Below are 19,708 nucleotides of genomic sequence, written 5' to 3' on the forward strand. Positions count from 1 at the left end.
CTCACGCACCCATTTGATACCAGCCTTAATCATGTCAATATCGATATCCTTAAAAACTCTTATCCAATATGGAAAGATCTTATCTAAACATAATTAGCCTTGTTTTGCCAAAAGTATTTTATACAATCATGTAATTGAATGATTCCCTTGGCAATAAAGATTAATATAATCACCAATTTTCCCAAAACGTTCCTCTATCTGACCCAATTGTACTTTCTTACTAATGGAATGACGCAATTTGAGATACGCATAAAAGTTGTGGTTGGGGCGAGCGGCTGACCAAGATGGCCGCACTGCACTGAAGCTCTATATGCGAGCTGGGCATGAAGGTGCATAATTGCTGACAGCCTTGAACCACCGAAAAGCAAGCTACTTATTTGGGGTAACTTGTAACTTTGTAACTTTGGTCTGGGATTTCCAAACTTTGCTGGTGACGCTGGGACCGCACCTTGCAAACCCACTCGGTCGTTTTTACTCTGCGTCATGGAACATCTCAATTAAATATATACGGTGATGCTTGGCTAAATAACCCTCAAGCTGGACCGGATCACTTTCTACAAGAACAAAGGTGAACCTTATTACTTTATGCATTGCTAACGCTCCATACCTTTTAACCGTGTTCTGAACACCATAATAGCTGAATACAGCAGCTGCAAGATAGGCAGCGATTTGGAGACTTTCTCTTTATATATATGTCTTCATGGAAACATTGGCTAAAACATTTTCTACATGCTGATGTGCTGAAACGAAGCATTTAACGTTATTTAAACAGAAGACCTATTCTCCCCTTCTATATTTTTTTTTCCTTTTTCTTGCTTGTTGTTTTTTGCTGGATCCTGCTCCACAGCATATAATAAGAAACTTATTGCTGACTGACACTAACTTTTCAGTATTATATATTTGAGAGGAACATCAACCATACTGTATTTGTTGAGTGTTTACTATATACCCTGGTTATAAAACAGTATACATCCTCCTGCCCCTTTTCCCACTGTTCTTTGTAGCAGTGGGTCATATCCAACTCCTTTTCCCGCAATCGCTCTGTGAGAGCAATATCCCCCAGGAGTGGTGTATTACTATAGAAGGACTGAATTTTTTTTTCAACTGCATAATTAGTACATTCTGTGAGTCCTGTCATTATGTCACAGAGGAAATTAACCAGGAGTGACAAATCTCAAAAGTTAACACCAACAGACCAAGGAGCAATGAGCTCTTTTTTCAAACAAACAGATAAACAAAAACCTCAGAAGGACCCTGATATAGAGCAAACTTCTCAAGATGAAAGTTCATGTGAGGCTGCAGATGCTGCAATGGGGATACAACCTAAAATAACTGAAATGGGAAAAGATAATATCATTACCTATGGTGCTATGGAAGCTCTGATAGAACAGGTTAAATCTTGCATTAAGAGTGAGTGTGCAGGCCTAAAAAAAGACATTTCTGACTTATGCTACAGGGTGGATACTTTGGAGGAACATGAATATGTATCATCCCAGAAAATAGCGAATCTCTCCTCTAAGGCTTTTCAACAACATAACCGCATGGTAGATCTAGAGGACTAATTGGATGATTTGGAGAACCGCTCCAGGAGGAGTAACCTACGTTTCAGAGGAATCCCTGAAGCTGTTCAAGGGAATGAGATTCAGGTCTATCTACAGGCTTTTTTCACAGATCTAATAAAGAGTAATCCAGGCAATTTATTGGACATTGTCCTTGACAGAGCCCATAGATCCCTACGCCCCAAACCACCTGATGGCGCACCTCCTCATGATATTATTGTCCATTTCCAAAATTTCCCACACAGAGAAACTATTTACAACTATTCAAGAAAATAACTTTCTATCACGTTCCAAGGCCATCGAATACAAGTGTTTCAGGATCTATCAGCACGAATGCTTCAAAAAAGGAGAGACTTTTCTTTTTTGACTTCCCATCTTCGTGCCTTGAAGATTCCATATAGGTGGGGGTTCCCTACCTCAGTTATAGCTGTTAAAAATGGGAAAAAACTTGAATGCCTTTTTCCTCCTGACGCTGAGCAATTTTGTCAACTATTGGGAATATCACCACCAGAACCTCAAGATTCTAATTCTCAATCAACATCATCAACTAGACATGAAGCTCCCAAATCACAGAGACGCCCCTGGACAGGGTCTGTGGCACCACAGAACAAAAGAAGACAAGCCAATACTACTGATTCTGTAGAGGATCCACGTTGAGATGGGTCACGTAACTATATGATATAGACGCTAATTTCTTCTTTTTTCAGTTTTGTACTAGTCCTGGACATGTTTGAACTGTTGGTTTAGATATTCAGTTGCAACCGCCCACTAACTTACTTCCTTCCTCAGCTATTTATTAGTCCTGGTCATGTTAGAATTACTTGCTTAGATATTCAGCTGTAACCACTACACATATAAGCTTTATTATGTTAGGAATTGTCCTATTACGTTTAGTGATCCCTTGAGGTGCCGTCTCTCTCAAATAGATGCATCTACAAGGAGACACACAGTTCTCGCTTAACCATCTACTGTTATTTGTTATGTTGTAGAGTTCGGTTTGGTTCAGCCAATAAGGCTAATAATTATATATATACAAGTTATTTTCAGTATAGTTCCTAAGTTTCTATTTCAATTAATACTCCCATACAGCCACTCCTCACATGCTGTAATATTTCAGACGTAATTTTTGGAGTTCCTGCTATAATCTGCTTTAAGTTGTAAACTAGTATGCAGTTGTGGCGCTAAATGTTAATGTCATACTTTCTTTGTTAGTTCTCTAACCTTTCTAGGTATCATTGAGACTGTATCCATTTGTCCATTTGGTATCTCGTTATGTCAATCTCACCTGCTTTTTAGGTCTGAAGATAGATATTATACATACAAGAGTTGTTGGTATAGGTTTAAACTTAATACAGTCTGAGATTCCTTTAGGACCTGATTTCCTTATTCTATTAGATCCATAAAGATTCACAGAATTCCATTTAACCTCTTATTGACAGCTGTAATGTTACAAAAATTCATCAAATTTAACATGTATATTCATCCAGTTACTAGCAACTGATATACTAACTGTAGACATAATCCCCATATCTTATGTACCATATTTATATAGTGGCCGTTAGCCCATTATAGTACCTCTGAAGCAAGTTTTAGCATTATTTTCATAACTTCTATTATATTTGTTTAAGTTACGCCAAAATAGGAACAATTGATATTAAACAGCAAAAATTTCTATGGCCTTGCTGTTTACTCTGAGCTTAAGTTTACTCTATCTCCTAGTTCAGTATATCTCCTCATGGCTAATCAGATAGCAAGACTACAAACACTGTTAAATCACTATAGATTTTGTTTTGGTTAAGTACAGAATTCTCTTAGCATTACTTGTCGACACTATACCTAGCCTGCAGAAATAATCTAATTCATATTAGAATCATTCCTACAACCTAGAGAAGTCTAGTCTCCCTTGGTTCCTTGAGGTTTGAGACATTATTGTATGTGACGTGATAGCCTTATGCTTTTATGTAGTTATTACATGGTTGTACTATATCTAAAGTATTTCATCTAAGATACATAATGGTTCACCTATGTATACAAAATATGTGCTATTTTCTTTCCTTTCCCCTCCCTCTCATTATGTTGCACTCTCCGTTTTTATTTTTTTTAGCAATATCATGCCCAGCTCGCTCAAAGACCTCTAATATCCCTACACCAGTTCCTTTTTTTCCCTTTTTTTCCCTTTAACGATCCCTGACACCACACCAAATTTTGATTCAAATTTCTGCTTCATACGCAGATTCTTTAATCTTTCTTTTTTATTTATATCAGCTTACTAATAACCTCCTTTCACTGATACTTCGCTCCCTCTTTGATAATACACATATCCATAGCACTTATAATGTCTACCTGCATATATGAAGGGTCAATAAACATTGCTACTCAAAATGTGAAAGGATTTCTCTCTGCTGAAAAGCGCTCAATTGCCCTTTATGACTTCCAAAAAAAGAATCTGGATATAGTAATGGTTCAGGAAACCCATTTTAAAAAAACTCATGAACCGAAACTCCCATCTAAATATTATGACAAACACTATTTTAGCTCGGGCCCAACCAGACATAAAGGAGTTTGTACTTTATTTAAATGCAACACACCATTTGATTTACTACAACAGTTTAGCGACCCTGAAGGATTTTGATCTTGGTAGGCCTTTATTATGGAAAACCCATTACATTAGCAAACATATATGCTCAAATCAAACCCACTGCTTGCTTCTTCCGCAAAGTTACAAACAAGCTACTAGATATAGCTAAAGGCCCCATTGTGCTGGGAGGAGACTTTAATTTTCCATCAGATCCTTCATTAGACACTTCTACGGGTCACTCGTATCTTAGAAGCTCACAGATTAGAAACAATAATGTACTACTTCATTCACTTAATCTATTTGATACATGGAGAATAGTTCATACATCCACTAAAGATCACACTTTTTTTTCCCATCCGCAAAAATCATATGCGAGGCTTGATTATATATTTTGTAACCAGGCCTTCCTTACGAATCTTGTTGATTCAAAGATATCACATACTCCGTGGTCAGATCACAGTTTAGTTAGGTCCACCTTTAAATGGTCAAATAAACCTAGACATAGACTGAATTGGAGATTTAACGAACACATTCTTACAGATACTGAAATTGTTGACCAATTAATTAAACATACAGATGAATATTTCCAGTTTAACATCTCCTCTGATACTTATGTTGCGAATAATTGGGAATCTTATAAGTGCTTTATTAGGGGCATCATTATACAATTAACTGCAAAACTTAAAAAACAAAGATCCACCCAATTTGATTCTCTGACCGGCATTCTGCTAGCTATGGAAAACTCTCACAAACTAGATCCGATGTCCCCACAAAGGCTGACTGAAGTAAAGGAAGCTAGAGATAATCTTAATAAATTTTTAATCGAAAATGCACATATGCGTGCTTTGACAACTAAAGCTAAATTCTTTGCAGAGTCAAACAAGGCAGGGAGAATGCTGGCCAGATTTCTAAAAAAACAAAGACTTAACTCACATATTCACTCTATTAAACATAGCTCAGGAATAACATACACCAAAAACGAAGTTATAACCAATAGCTTTGTTACATACTATACCTCACTGTATAATATTAAAAATGCGAATGACCAAGAAAGAAGAGATAAGATGAAATTATACCTTGACTCCATTCAAGTCCCTTCTATTCTGGAAGATGGCCTGAATATGCTAGACGCCCCCATCTCCCTACAAGAAGTGGCAAATACGATTAAGTCCCTCCAGAGTAGCAAATCCCCTGGTCCAGATGGTCTTTCTACCAAATTTTATCAGTTATTAGTATGTAATATTAGCCCTCACATGCATGAATTATTTCAGTCTATAGACCAAGGCCTCACATTCCCCCAGTCTCTCCTAGACGCTATGATTACAGTAATTCCTAAACCAGATAAACCTATGGATATAGTAGGCAATTACAGACCAATCTCTCTATTGAATGTAGATATTTAGATCTACACTAAGATTCTGGCAAATCGTCTTAATCTTATCTTACCTAAGGTTATCCACCCGGACCAGGTAGGATTCATCAGGGGTCGGGAGGCAAAAGACAATACCACCAGACTACTTCATGCACTATATACATCCCATGATCTTAAATGCCCTCTTGTGCTTCTCTCTACCGATGCAGAGAAGGCTTTTGACAGGGTCAACTGGCATTTTATGTGGTCGGCCCTGTCGAAATTTGTTTTTTCAAACAAATTCATATCCAGAGTACAAGCTTTATATAATAGCCCCCGAGCTACGATTAAAGTTAACTATACGATTTCTCAGGCTTTCCCAATATCTAATGGCACACGTCAAGTGTGCCCGCTATCTCCTCTTCTATTTGCCATTACAGTAGAAATATTAGCTATCCAGATAAGAAATAATCCTAATATCAAGGGCATTTCATTTGACAAAATTCAACAAACATGCCTTCTCTTTGCGGACGATATTATTTTTACATTACAAGCACCACTAACTTCCCTACCAGCCTTAATACAAGTTTTGGAGACGTATAAACAGTTTTCCAATTATTCAGTCAATATGGGAAAATCCAGTATTAGCCCCATTCATGTAAATACAGCAGAAATAGATTTTCTTATGCATAAAACCCCCTTCCCTGTCACAAATACTCTTAGATACCTGGGGTTACATATCCGAAAAAACCCTCAAGATTTGTTTCAGGAAAATTATATGTCACTTCAAACCAATGTTTTTTCTTTGCTAGATGCATGGCACAAACAAGGTCACCTTTCTTGGATGGGTCAAGTAAATACAATAAAAATTATGATTGTCCCTAAATATTTATATTTATTTCAGGCTCTTCCTATATCAATACCGGGTCACTATCTACGTACTCAACAAAGGATGTTAGAATCCTTTATCTGGGCATATAAAAGACCTAGAGTGTCTCGTAAAACCCTATATCTGAGAAAAGAAGAGGGAGGCCTAAATGTTCCAAATTTAACACTATACCATAAGGCAACACATCTTTCATGCATAGTTGCGTGAAACCACAACTCTCCATTTAAAATATGGATCCAAATTGAGGCTGCATTACTTAAACAAAATGGAATGCGAGATATCTGTTAATGGCTTCCTAGAATCCATAGACCCCCGCTGACTACTTCTAATGAATGTATTAGAACCACATTAGCTATTTGGGATTCTCTTATCCAACATCCGAATACTCTCTCCACTCCAATTTCGCCAATGACCCCATTACTAAATAATACCCTCTTTTTTGACCAATACCAATTTAAATACGAAGCTGAGGAAATAACCTATAAAAATATGCCTATATTCTTACTCACAGATTTGTCCCAAGTAAGAGATAGAATTGCTCTGAGAGAATAGGCTCTCCTTTCCATAGTTGGTTCTCTTATCTTCAAAATCGACAAGCTATTCTTGATGGTCCTTATAGACATGATTGCCTACGCCCCCTCAAACCCTTCAAAAATTATGCCTCTCTAGCGATACTCACAAATCTCACCTTTCTATTACACACAAACTCTTAAGAACTTTACATATAACTAGGTTACCTTCCTATACTTCCAAATGGGAGATAGAGCTTCAGGTCCAATTCCCAAATGACGATTGGTTAAGATGTTTTTGCATGACACACACCTCCTCGATTTCGCTTGCTCTAGCTGAACTTAACTATAAAATTATTTCACGTTGGTATCTTACACCGCAATCTTCCCGGGGGCTAATTCTAGTTGTTGGAGGCGCTGCGGGGAGATCGGTACATTTTCTCATATATGGTGGTCTTGCAACAAACTATCGACTTTTTGGGCCCAAGTGGAACACTGTGTCAATCTCACGCTGGCCACACAACTTTCGGCATCAATGATCCTATTAAACCAAATTCCTAACTTACAGTGTATATATCGCAAAAAGTTACTACAACTGATGCTTACTTGTGCCAAACGCATTATACCCAGGTTATGGAAACAAACATACCCACCCACATTCAGCCAATGGGAGGTCGAGGTAACACATATATTGTCACTAGAGAAGAGATATTATTGTTTTTTGGGGAAAAAAGATTTTATACTAGATATTATCTTTTTATGGGAGCAAAGAATATCATAAACTTATAAATCCGATCCTTTATTATTATTATTATCTATGCGCTGTTGGTTTACTCTCCATATCCATTTATAAATGGATAGGATGTATCTCATTCTTATCCGATGTATTAAGTGCAAGGAGGTTCTATTACAATACCCCTCTTCTTTAGTCCCCTTTTATATGTTCCCTTGACTCTTTCACTGTCCCCTCTTCTTCCCTCTCTATCACCTATGTTGAACCGATTAGTTTAAATACATAGTGCATTCCCATGATTATATATTTCTACTGGTCTATGTTGTGTACATGCATGTTTGTGCTTGTCTACAATAACCATTTTAAGGGAAAAGTAATAAGATGTGAATAATATTGGTTGTTCCCTATTCCACTCCTCCCCCCCCCCTCTTTTCCCCTTCCTAAAATACCTTTCCCAGACCATTCTCCTCTAACTACTCTTAGTTTTTTTTGATTGTTTAAACATATTCGTATTATAAAAAATGTGGGTTCTTTTACCTGCATGTTGGTGAACGTTTACTGTATTTATCCTACGTATGCAAGTACTATTTGTTGTATTTCGGTGAAATGTAAAAAAAATATTTGAAAGAAAAAAGTTGTGGTTGGTAAATTATATTCTGTGGAAATACTGTCAAAGGTTCTTGTTCTATAAGTCCCCTCCATGGCTTGCATTATGGTGATCAAGACTCTGATTCTGAGCCCATCTATGGAAGATGGGTATGTGGACAATGCATATGTCCTTAAGAGAATAGGGAAAGATCAGCTTTTCTTCAATACTAGTGTTGGTCAGAAAATCATTTGACACAAGCCAATCTAGCACATATCTTGCAAGTATTGAAATATTGTACGATCTAACATCAGGAAAGGCGAGGCCACCAAGATCTGTATAAACTGCATAAGTTTGGGTATAGATAGGACGTGTCTTTTCCCTTTCCAGATAAATATAGTGCATTCCTTAAAAAAATTCTTGACATCCTTATTCAAAATAAACAGAGGTAGATTATTCATGATATACAATAATTGAGGAAAGAGGATAGACTTAAAGGTACATGAAACCCAAAAATTTTCTTTCATGATTTAGATAGAGAATACAATTTTAAACAACTTTCTAATTGACTTCTTTTATCTAATCTGTTTTATTCTCTTGGTATCATTTGTTGAAGGAACAGCAATGCACTACTAGTTTCTAACTGAACACATGGGTGAGCCAATCACAATCAGTTTATATATGCAGCCACCAATCAACAGCTAGAACCTAGGTTCTCTGCTGCACATGAACTTGCCTAGATAAACATTTCAGCAAAGGATAACAAGAGAAAGAAGCAAATTAAATAATAGAAGTAAATTAGAAAGTTGTTTAAAATTGTATTCTCTGTCTGAATCAAGAAAGGACATTTTTGGGTTTCATGTCCCTTTAATAATCATTACTATTGCCGATAATAAAATAGGGCAAAGCTCCATCTTTGGAGTTAAGTAATTACATTAGAGAAAAAGGTGTATAGTTAAGAAGTTGTACCACACATTAGGATCTTTATGTAAGTTAATTCCCAGAAATCTAAAACTTTCTACCTATCTAAAGTAATGCTGAGTATAACTATCCTTATTTTTTTGAATCCATACCACTTCAGTTTTATCAGCATTGATTTTATAACCGGAGAATGTACTAAAGAGGTCGAGAATCTTAAGAGCAATAGGAATATTTTGAACAATTCATAAAAAACTCTCTCTAAAAAGAAATCTTGCACGTGCCCCCAAAGTATAATTTGCATAAGAATATGCCAGTCATAAATTATACATTTAAATACAATGTATTAATAATCATGAAACAATAATAAATCACAATATAAAAATATGCAATAAACAATAGCAAAATGATTGTGATAATAAATCAGTGGTTAACAAACCTGTGTTTTGTCAAAATAATGCAACAATTAGCAAAATTATTTCTTAAATAGAGATACTACAACTTTAACTATCTTTCTCATATATTTGGATTAGGTTAGGCAAAATATTCAGAGAGTATTTGCACTTATTTTCTAAAATGCTAAGCAAAACAATAAGGGCACATGTGTCTGTGTGATGTAAAATGGAGATAAAGTGTAGCTGAAATTAACCATTGGCTTAGTGAAAACATGTATTTGTCATTGTGTGTAATGCATTTACAAAGGTGTTTGTAAATAAATTACAAAAGAAGTAATTTTCCAGCCTCCAGTTAAATTTAAAAGACCTTTATTAGTTTCTTACAGGGTCCATCATATCAACCAACAACGTTTCAAACCTATTCCAGGTTCTTAATCATGTCGACATGATTAAGAACCTGGAATAGGTTTGAAACGTTGTTGGTTGATATGATGGACCCTGTAAGAAACTAATAAAGGTCTTTTAAATTTAACCCCTTAATGACCACAATGTACCCTGTATGTCACTGGTCGTTAAGGGTTTTTTCAGGACATAATAGCACAAGTCTAGCAAGAACACGCTATTAATGCACTCCCTCCAGCAGACTTTGTGGAATAGAGCAGTCTCAACGCTGGTGGCAAGACCGCGCTATAAAACAATCAAGTCCAAAAAAAAGGCCAGTGACATACAGGGTACGTCGCTGGTCCTTAAGGGGTTAACTGGAGGGTGGAAAATTACTTCTTTTGAATACATATTGGGGTTTGGCTAACCCTTTCCTGTGCCCCAGAAAGGAAAAAAGAGGTGCTGTCTTTCATCATTTGCATGTAAATAAATTACTGCAGTATGAAATTTGGATAATTGGTATGTCATTTTGCAAAACATCAAATACATTGTATTATTGTGATAAGAAACATTCAGTCCGTCATTTTACTGTGTGCCCATAGAAAACAGATGTGCAGTTAAAGATTACTGTAAATTAATTCTACCTAATAATCAGCTAGATTACGAGTTTTGTGTTATCAGTGAAAAAGCTTCATAACGCTGCTTTTTCCCTACCGCTGCTATTACGAGTCTTGCAGGCATAGGTGTACCGCACACTTTTTTGGCCGTCACGCAACATCAGTACCGCACTTTTTAAAAAGTCCTTTTTCAATGGGACTTCAATAGCACCGGTATTACGAGTTTTGCCTGGGAGGCCAAAAAAGTGAGCGGTACACCCTAAACCGTCAAGATTCGTACCGCCATCAGTAGTTATGAGTTTTATGCTACAAAGCTGTAACATAAAACTCATAACTAAACTGTCACAAAGTACACTAACACCCATAAACTACCTATTAACCCCTACACCGAGGCCCTCCCACATTGCAAACACTAAAATAAAATTATTAACCCCTAATCTGCCACCACTAGAATAAAATTATTATCTCCTAAACCGCCACCTTCCCGCATAAAAAACACTATTTAAATATAATTAACCCCTAATCTGCCTTCCGCCCACTCTGCCGCTGTAATAAACCTATTAACCCCTAAACCTAACCCTAACACCCCCTAATTTTAATATAATTATACAAAATCTGAATAAAACCTACTATTAATAACTAAATTATTCCTATTTAAAACTAAATACTTACCAATAAAATAAAACCTAAGTTATATTGTAGCTATCTTAGGTTTTATTTTTATTTCACAGCTAAGTTTGTATTTTTCTAGGTAGACTAGTTAGTAAATAGTTATTAACTATTTACTTGCTACCTAGTTAAAATAAAGACAAATTTACCTGTAAAATAAAACCTAACCTGAGTTACACTAACACCTAACATTACAATAAAATTAAATAAATTAAATTAAAAAAAATACATTTATCTAAATAACAAAATAATAAACACTAAATTACACAAAATAAAAAAAAGAAATTATCAAAAATAAAAACGAATGACTCCTAATCTAATAGCTCTATCAAAATAAAAAAGCCCCCCAAAATAAATAAACCCTAGCCTACACTAAACTGCCAATAGCCCTTAAAAGGGCCTTTTGCAGGGCATTGCCCCAAAGAAATCAGCTCTTTTACTTGTAAAAAATAATATAAACAAATAAAATCCTATCTAAATAAACCTAAGCTCCCCATTGCCCTGAAAAGGGCATTTAGCTCTTTTACGTTGCCCAAAACCCTAAGCTAAAAATAAAACCCTGAAATAAATGTATGCATGTATTACCCAGCATTAGTGCATTTATTTTTCTGAAATGTCTTAAAATATTAGTTTTGTCTTGAAAATTGAGGTACCATATCACTACAATATGAGGTCTACTGTTCCCATCCAATAAACCCTTAAAAACCTAACACTAATCCCCGAAGATCCACTCACAGTTTTTGAAGACCGGACATCCATCCTCATCCAGCCAGAGAAGTCTTCATCCAAGCGGCAAGAAGTCCTCAACGAAGCCGGGAGAAGACTTCATCCAATCGGTAAGAAGTCCTCAACGAAGCCAGGAGAAGACTTCATCCTATCGGTAAGAAGTCCTCAACGAAGCCAGGAGAAGTCTTCATCCAAGCGGCAAGAAGTCATCCTCCAGGCGGGCAGAAGTCTTCATCCAGACAACATCTTTTATCTTCATCCTTCCGACACGGAGTGGCTCCATCTTCAAGATATCCGGCGTAGAGCATCCTCTTCATACGGTCCCAGCCGTACACTAAAGGTTCCCTTTAAGGGACGTCATCCAAGATGGCGTCCCTTGAATTCCGATCAGCCAATAGAATGCAAGGTCAATCCTATTGGCTGATTGCATCAGCCAATAGGATTGAAGCTCAATCCTATTGGCTGATTGCATCAGCCAATAGGATTTTTTACCCTTTAATTCTGATTGACTGATAGAATTCTATCAGCCAATTGGAATTCAAGGGACGCCATTTTGGATGACGTCCATTAAAGGGAACCTTCAGTGTACGTCTGGGACCGTATGAAGAGGATGCTCCGTGCCGGATGTCTTGAAAATGGAGCCGCTCTGCATCGGAAGGATGAAGATAGAAGATGCCGTCTGGATTAAGACTTCTGCCCGTCTGGAGGATGGCTTCTTGTCGCTTGGATGAAGACTTCTCCCGGCTTCGTTGAGGACTTCTTGCCACTTGGATGAAGACTTCTCCCAGCTTCCTTGAGGACTTCTTGCCGCTTGGATGAAGACTTCGCTGGCTAGATGAAGATGGATGTCCGGTCTTCAAAAACTGTAAGTGGATCTTCGGGGGTTAGTGTTAGGTTTTTTAAGGGTTTATTGGGTGGGTTTTAATTTTTGCTTAGGGTTTTGGAAAACATAAAAGAGCTAAATGCCCTTTTAAGGGCAATGCCCATCCAAATGCCCTAATCAGGGCAATGGGGAACTTAGCTTTATTTAGATAGGATTTTATTTGGGGGTTGGTTGTGTGGGTGGTGGGTTTTACTGTTGGGGGGTTGTTTGTATTTTTTTTTACCAGTAAAAGAGCTGATTTCTTTTGGACAATGCCCCGCAAAAGGCCCTTTTAAGAGCTATTGGCAGTTTAGTGTAGGCTAGGTTTTTTTTATTTTGGCGGGGCTTTTTTATTTTGATAGGGCTATTAGATTAGGAGTAATTCGTTTTTATTTTTGATCATTTCTTTTTTTATTTTGTGTAATTTAGTATTTATTATTTTTTGTAATTTAGATAAATGTATTTTTTTAATTTTAATTTATTTAATTTTATTATAATATTAGGTGTTAGTGTAACTCAGGTAAGGTTTTATTTTACAGGTAAATTTGTCTTTATTTCAACTAGGTAGCTAGTAAATAGTTAATAACTACAGGGAGTGCAGAATTATTAGGCAAATGAGTATTTTGACCACATCATCCTCTTTATGCATGTTGTCTTACTCCAAGCTGTATAGGCTTGAAAGCCTACTACCAATTAAGCATATTAGGTGATGTGCATCTCTGTAATGAGAAGGGGTGTGGTCTAATGACATCAACACCCTATATCAGGTGTGCATAATTATTAGGCAACTTCCTTTCCTTTGGCAAAATGGGTCAAAAGAAGGCCTTGACAGGCTCAGAAAAGTCAAAAATAGTGAGATATCTTGCAGAGGGATGCAGCACTCTTAAAATTGCAAAGCTTCTGAAGCGTGATCATCGAACAATCAAGCGTTTCATTCAAAATAGTCAACAGGGTCGCAAGAAGCGTGTGGAAAAACCAAGGCGCAAAATAACTGCCCATGAACTGAGAAAAGTCAAGCGTGCAGCTGCCAAGATGCCACTTGCCACCAGTTTGGCCATATTTCAGAGCTGCAACATCACTGGAGTGCCCAAAAGCACAAGGTGTGCAATACTCAGAGACATGGCCAAGGTAAGAAAGGCTGAAAGACGACCACCACTGAACAAGACACACAAGCTGAAACGTCAAGACTGGGCCAAGAAATATCTCAAGACTGATTTTTCTAAGGTTTTATGGACTGATGAAATGAGAGTGAGTCTTGATGGGCCAGATGGATGGGCCTGTGGCTGGATTGGTAAAGGGCAGAGAGCTCCAGTCCGACTCAGACGCCAGCAAGGTGGAGGTGGAGTACTGGTTTGGGCTGGTATCATCAAAGATGAGCTTGTGGGGCCTTTTCGGGTTGAGGATGGAGTCAAGCTCAACTCCCAGTCCTACTGCCAGTTTCTGGAAGACACCTTCTTCAAGCAGTGGTACAGGAAGAAGTCTGCATCCTTCAAGAAAAACATGATTTTCATGCAGGACAATGCTCCATCACACGCGTCCAAGTACTCCACAGCGTGGCTGGCAAGAAAGGGTATAAAAGAAGAAAATCTAATGACATGGCCTCCTTGTTCACCTGATCTGAACCCCATTGAGAACCTGTGGTCCATCATCAAATGTGAGATTTACAAGGAGGGAAAACAGTACACCTCTCTGAACAGTGTCTGGGAGGCTGTGGTTGCTGCTGCACGCAATGTTGATGGTGAACAGATCAAAACACTGACATAATCCATGGATGGCAGGCTTTTGAGTGTCCTTGCAAAGAAAGGTGGCTATATTGGTCACTGATTTGTTTTTGTTTTGTTTTTGAATGTCAGAAATGTATATTTGTGAATGTTGAGATGTTATATTGGTTTCACTGGTAAAAATAAATAATTGAAATGGGTATATATTTGTTTTTTGTTAAGTTGCCTAATAATTATGCACAGTAATAGTCACCTGCACACACAGATATCCCCCTAAAATAGCTATAACTAAAAACAAACTAAAAACTACTTCCAAAACTATTCAGCTTTGATATTAATGAGTTTTTTGGGTTCATTGAGAACATGGTTGTTGTTCAATAATAAAATTAATCCTCAAAAATACAACTTGCCTAATAATTCTGCACTCCCTGTATTTACTAACTAGTCTATCTAGTTAAAATAAATACAAACTTAGCTGTGAAATAAAAATAAAACCTAAGATAGATACGATATAACTATTAGTTATATTGTAGTTAGCTTAGGATTTATTTTACAGGTAAGTATTTCATTTTAAATAGGAATTATTTAGTTATTAATAGTAGGTTTTATTTAGAATTATTTTAATTATGTTAAAGTTAGGGATGTTAGGGTTAGGCTTACGTTAGGGTTAGACTTAGGGTTAGGTTTAGGGGTTAATATATTTATTTAGTGTTAGTGATGTGGGAGGCCAGAGGTTTAGGGGTTAATAACTTTAGTATAGTGGCGGCGACGTTGGGGCGGAAGATTAGGGGTTAATACATTTATGTAGGTGGTGGCGACTTTGAGGGCGGCAGATAAGGGCTTAATAAATTTATGTAGGTGGTGGCGACATTGGGGCGGCAGGTTAGGGGTTAATAAATTTATGTAGGTGGCGGCGACATTGGGGAGGTAGATTAGGGGTTAATAAGTGTAATGTAGGTGTCTGCGATGTTGGGGGCGACAGATTAGGGGTGTTTAGACTTGGGGTTTATGTTAGGGTGTTAGGTTTAAACATACATTTTCTTTCCCCATAGACATCAATGCAGGTGTTAGGCTTTTTTTTTAGCTGTCTCTCCCCATTGATGTCTATGGGGAAATCGTGCACAAGCACGTCAAAGCAGCTCAAAGCAGCACAGGTATTTGTGTGTGGTATGGAGCTCAATGCTGCCATATTGCCCACAAACGCCGTTTTTTTGCTAACCTGTAATAGCAGCGCTTTTAAAGGTGAGCGGTGGAAATAACTTGCAAGTTATTAGCAAGCCACTCATAACGCAAAACTCGTAATCTGGCTGAATGAAAGTAAAGAAAATAGATTTATTTATATTATATTGTAGTAATATTTCCATGTGATAAAGTTATATGTGGCGTAATGTGTGATTATTTCTTTGTGATAGATCATGTTATCTTGGATTATTATAGTATTATAATGTCAAATTTGATTTGTTTAAATCAATATGCTTCTAACTCACTAAGGGGCCAATTCTATAAAATTTGCCAGTCTAGATGGTGGTTTTCCATGCTGACACTCACAGGAGCAGCCCTCATAGAATTCTATTTATAAAAAAAAAAAAAAAAAAGGATGTCCCTGCAAGTGGCAAACTGTCTCCCATAGAAATAATGAGAGCTCTTTGCTATATAAAAATTTTCAATGGAGGACAAAGTACACAGGGAGACCCTGATGTATGTTTAAATTTTAATATTATGCCTAATACAAATCACATTATGCTGTTTTCAGTGCACTATACCCGACATTTGCTGTTATTTTTGTATGCATAGGTTTTTCTTTCAGAGTTTTGAGAAAAGCTCACCGTCTTTTAAGTTACGGGAAAAAAATGAGATCTATAGGGCAATTTTTTTTTACAGAATTACACTGATATGTGACAGCCAATTTTAAACACGCCCATGGAGCACCCATATTCAGCCCATTTTACAAAAAAAAACACAATTAGACTTTGGGGCCTATCTATCAAGCTCCAAACGGAGCTTGAAGTCCCGCGTTTCTGGCGATTCTTCGTAGCATCCTCTTCCATCAAGGTCTTCTTGAACAATGACGGGTCCTTTAAATGACGTCATCCAAGATGGCATCCCTTCAATTCCGATTGGCTGATAGAATTCTATCAGCCAATCGGAATTAAGGTAGGAAAAATCCTATTGGTTGATGCAATCAGCCAATAGGATTGAAGTTCAATCCTATTGGCTGATCCAATCAACCAATAGGATTGAGCTTGCATTCTATTGGCTGTTCCAATCATCTTGGATGACATCACTTAAAGGACCAGTCATTGTTCAAGAAGATGTCGATGAAAAAGGATGCTCCGCGTCGGATGTCTTGAAGATGGAGCCGCTCCGCGCCGGATGGATGAAGATAGAAGATGCCGTCTGGATGAAGATTTCTGCCCGTCTGGAGGACCTCTTCTGCCCGGCTTGGATGAAGACTTCTGCCCGTCTGGAGGACCACTTCGCCCGGCTTCGTTGAGGACTTTGGCCCGGTTGGGTGAAGACTTCTCAAGGTAAGGTGATCTTCAAGGGGTTAGTGTTAGGTTTATTTAAGGGGGATTGTGTGGATTTTAGAGTAGGGTTGGTTGTGTGGGTGGTGGGTTTTAATGTTGGGGGGGATTAGTACTTTTTTTTACAGGTAAAAGAGCTGATTACTTTGGGGCAATGCCCCGCAAAAGGCCCTTTTATGGGTTATTTGTAATTTAGTGTAGAGTAGGGCTTTTTTATTTGGGGGGGCGTTTTTATTTTGTTAAGGGGATTAGATTAGGTGTAATTAGTTTAAAAATCTTGTAATTATTTTATTATTTTCTGTAATTTAGTGGGGGCGGTTTCGTACTTTAGATAGTTTTATTTAATTTAGGTAATTAATTTAATTGTAGTGTAGTGTTAGGTGTAATTGTAACTTAGGTTAGGTTTTATTTTACAGGTAAATTTGTACTTAGTTTAGCTAGATAGTTATTAAATAGTTAATAACTATTTAATAACTATTGTACCTAGTCAAAATAAATACAAACTTGCCTGTAAAATAAAAATAAACCCTAAGCTAGCTACAATGTAACTATTAGTTATATTGTAGCTAGTTTAGGGTTTATTTTATAGGTAAGTATTTAGTTTTAACCCTTTAAGGACACAGCTTTCAGTTTGCTCAATTGATTTATGACGGAAAAATTCCATCATATGTCCTTAAGAGGTTAAATAGGAATAATTTAGTTAATGATAGTTATTTTTATTTAGATTTATTTAAATTATATTTAAGTTAGGGGGTGTTAGGGTTAGACTTAGGTTTAGGGGTTAATAAATTTAATATAGTGGTGGTGGTGTAGGGGGGGCAGATTAGGGGTTAATAAATTTAATATAGTGGCGGGGGGGCAGATTAGGGGTTAATAAATATAATGTAGGTGGCGGCGGTGTAGGGGGGCAGATTAGGGGTTAATAAATATAATGTAGGTGGCGGTGGGCTCAGGGAGCAGCGGTTTAGGGGTTAAACACTTTATTTAGTTGCGGTGGGGTCCGTGAGTGGCGGTTTAGGGCTTAATAAGTATAATGTATGTGGCGGCGGTGTAGGGGGGTTCAGATTAGGGGTGTTTAGACTGGGGGTACATGTTAGGGTGTTAGGTGTAAACATTACCATAGGAATCAATGGGATATCGGGCAGCAGCGAACATAAGCTTTTGCTGCTTTCAGACTCCCATTGATTCCTATGGCATTGAAAACCAGGTACGCTGGGCCGGAATAGTGGCAAGCGTACCTCGTAGACATTTGATAACTAACAAAAGTAGTCAGATAGTGCCGAACTTGCATTCGGAACATCTGGAGTGACGTAAGCATCGATCTGTGTCGGACTGAGTCCGGCGGATAGTATGTTACGTCACAGATTTCTACTTTTGCAGGTCTGTAGCCTTTAATAACTAAGGGGAATCAGGCTTGCCACAAATACGCTGCGGAATTCCAGCGTATTTATGGTTGACGGCTTGATAAATAGATGCCAATGTATTAACAATGAAGCCTATGGCCCCTATTTATGAAAGGTCTTGCGGACCTGATCTGACACTGTGGATCAGGTCCGCAAGACCTCGCTGAATGCGGAGAGCAATACGCTCTCTGTATTCAGCATTGCCCCAGCAGCTCACAAGAGCTGCTGGTGCAACGCCGCCCCCTGCAGACTCGCGGCCAATCGGCCGCCAGCAGTGAGGTGTCAATCAACCCGATCGTACTCGATTGGGTTGATTTCTGGCGATTCCTGTCCACCTGCTCAGAGCAGACGAACAGCGTTATGGAGCAGCGGTCTTTGTGACCGCTGCTTCATTACTGCTGTTTCTGCCGATTCTGAAGACTCGCCAGAAACACGGGCCCACAAGCTCCATATGGAGCTTGTTAAATGGGCCCCTATTTCTCAATTCCAAAAAAAAAAGATAATCGGAATTATTTTTTAATTAATGAGAAAATACATCTTGCAGTGGGTTTGAGATTTCTAAATAGTAAACCATTATCTATATGTAATAAAAGCATGCATAAATATTAACAAAATATTTATAATGTAATAATTATAATATAACTCTATGAATATAACAGTGAAAAGGCTGAAGATCTTTTTGGCCTCTGGTTTTTGTTTTCTGGCCTGTAATGTTTTTATTTTCTTTTTTTATTTTCTTAATAAACATTGTGCTCTTTAGAAAGTGCCTTGTCTGTGGAATCACTCACAGGACTGTAAAGCTAAGGACTCTCTCTGTTTTCATAGTTGGTTATTGCTGCTCTCTTGTTCATGCCTTTTACACACGTAGTACATATAAGATGAGGTTGAAAAAAGACAGAAGTTCATTGATTCAAGCAATACTGATCTTATCTTATTTACAGTAAAGAAACTGACAACTGAACATACATGAATACAATCTGAAGCCCATTTACAGCAAACAATCATATCCATGAGTTCTATTTTTATCCAGAAATTGGCATTCACTATCGCCTTAGAAAATGAGTTTCACTATTTGATTGCTCATGCAGTAAAAATATTTTGCTGGAGATTAAGGGTTAGTTTCCTTTGATGTGGTAAAGTGCGGTAACTGGTGATAAAAACATTTATCTCCATTAAAGTTTAAAGAGATTTTTTATGTTACCACCAGTTTCCAAACTTTACCACCTCAATGGAAACAAGTCTCAAATCTCCTTTTCTCTAGCCTTAAAGTGCCATAAAACTGAGCA

Source organism: Bombina bombina, chromosome 4 (assembly GCF_027579735.1).
Source record: "Bombina bombina isolate aBomBom1 chromosome 4, aBomBom1.pri, whole genome shotgun sequence".
Classification (NCBI taxonomy): Eukaryota; Metazoa; Chordata; class Amphibia; order Anura; family Bombinatoridae; genus Bombina; species Bombina bombina.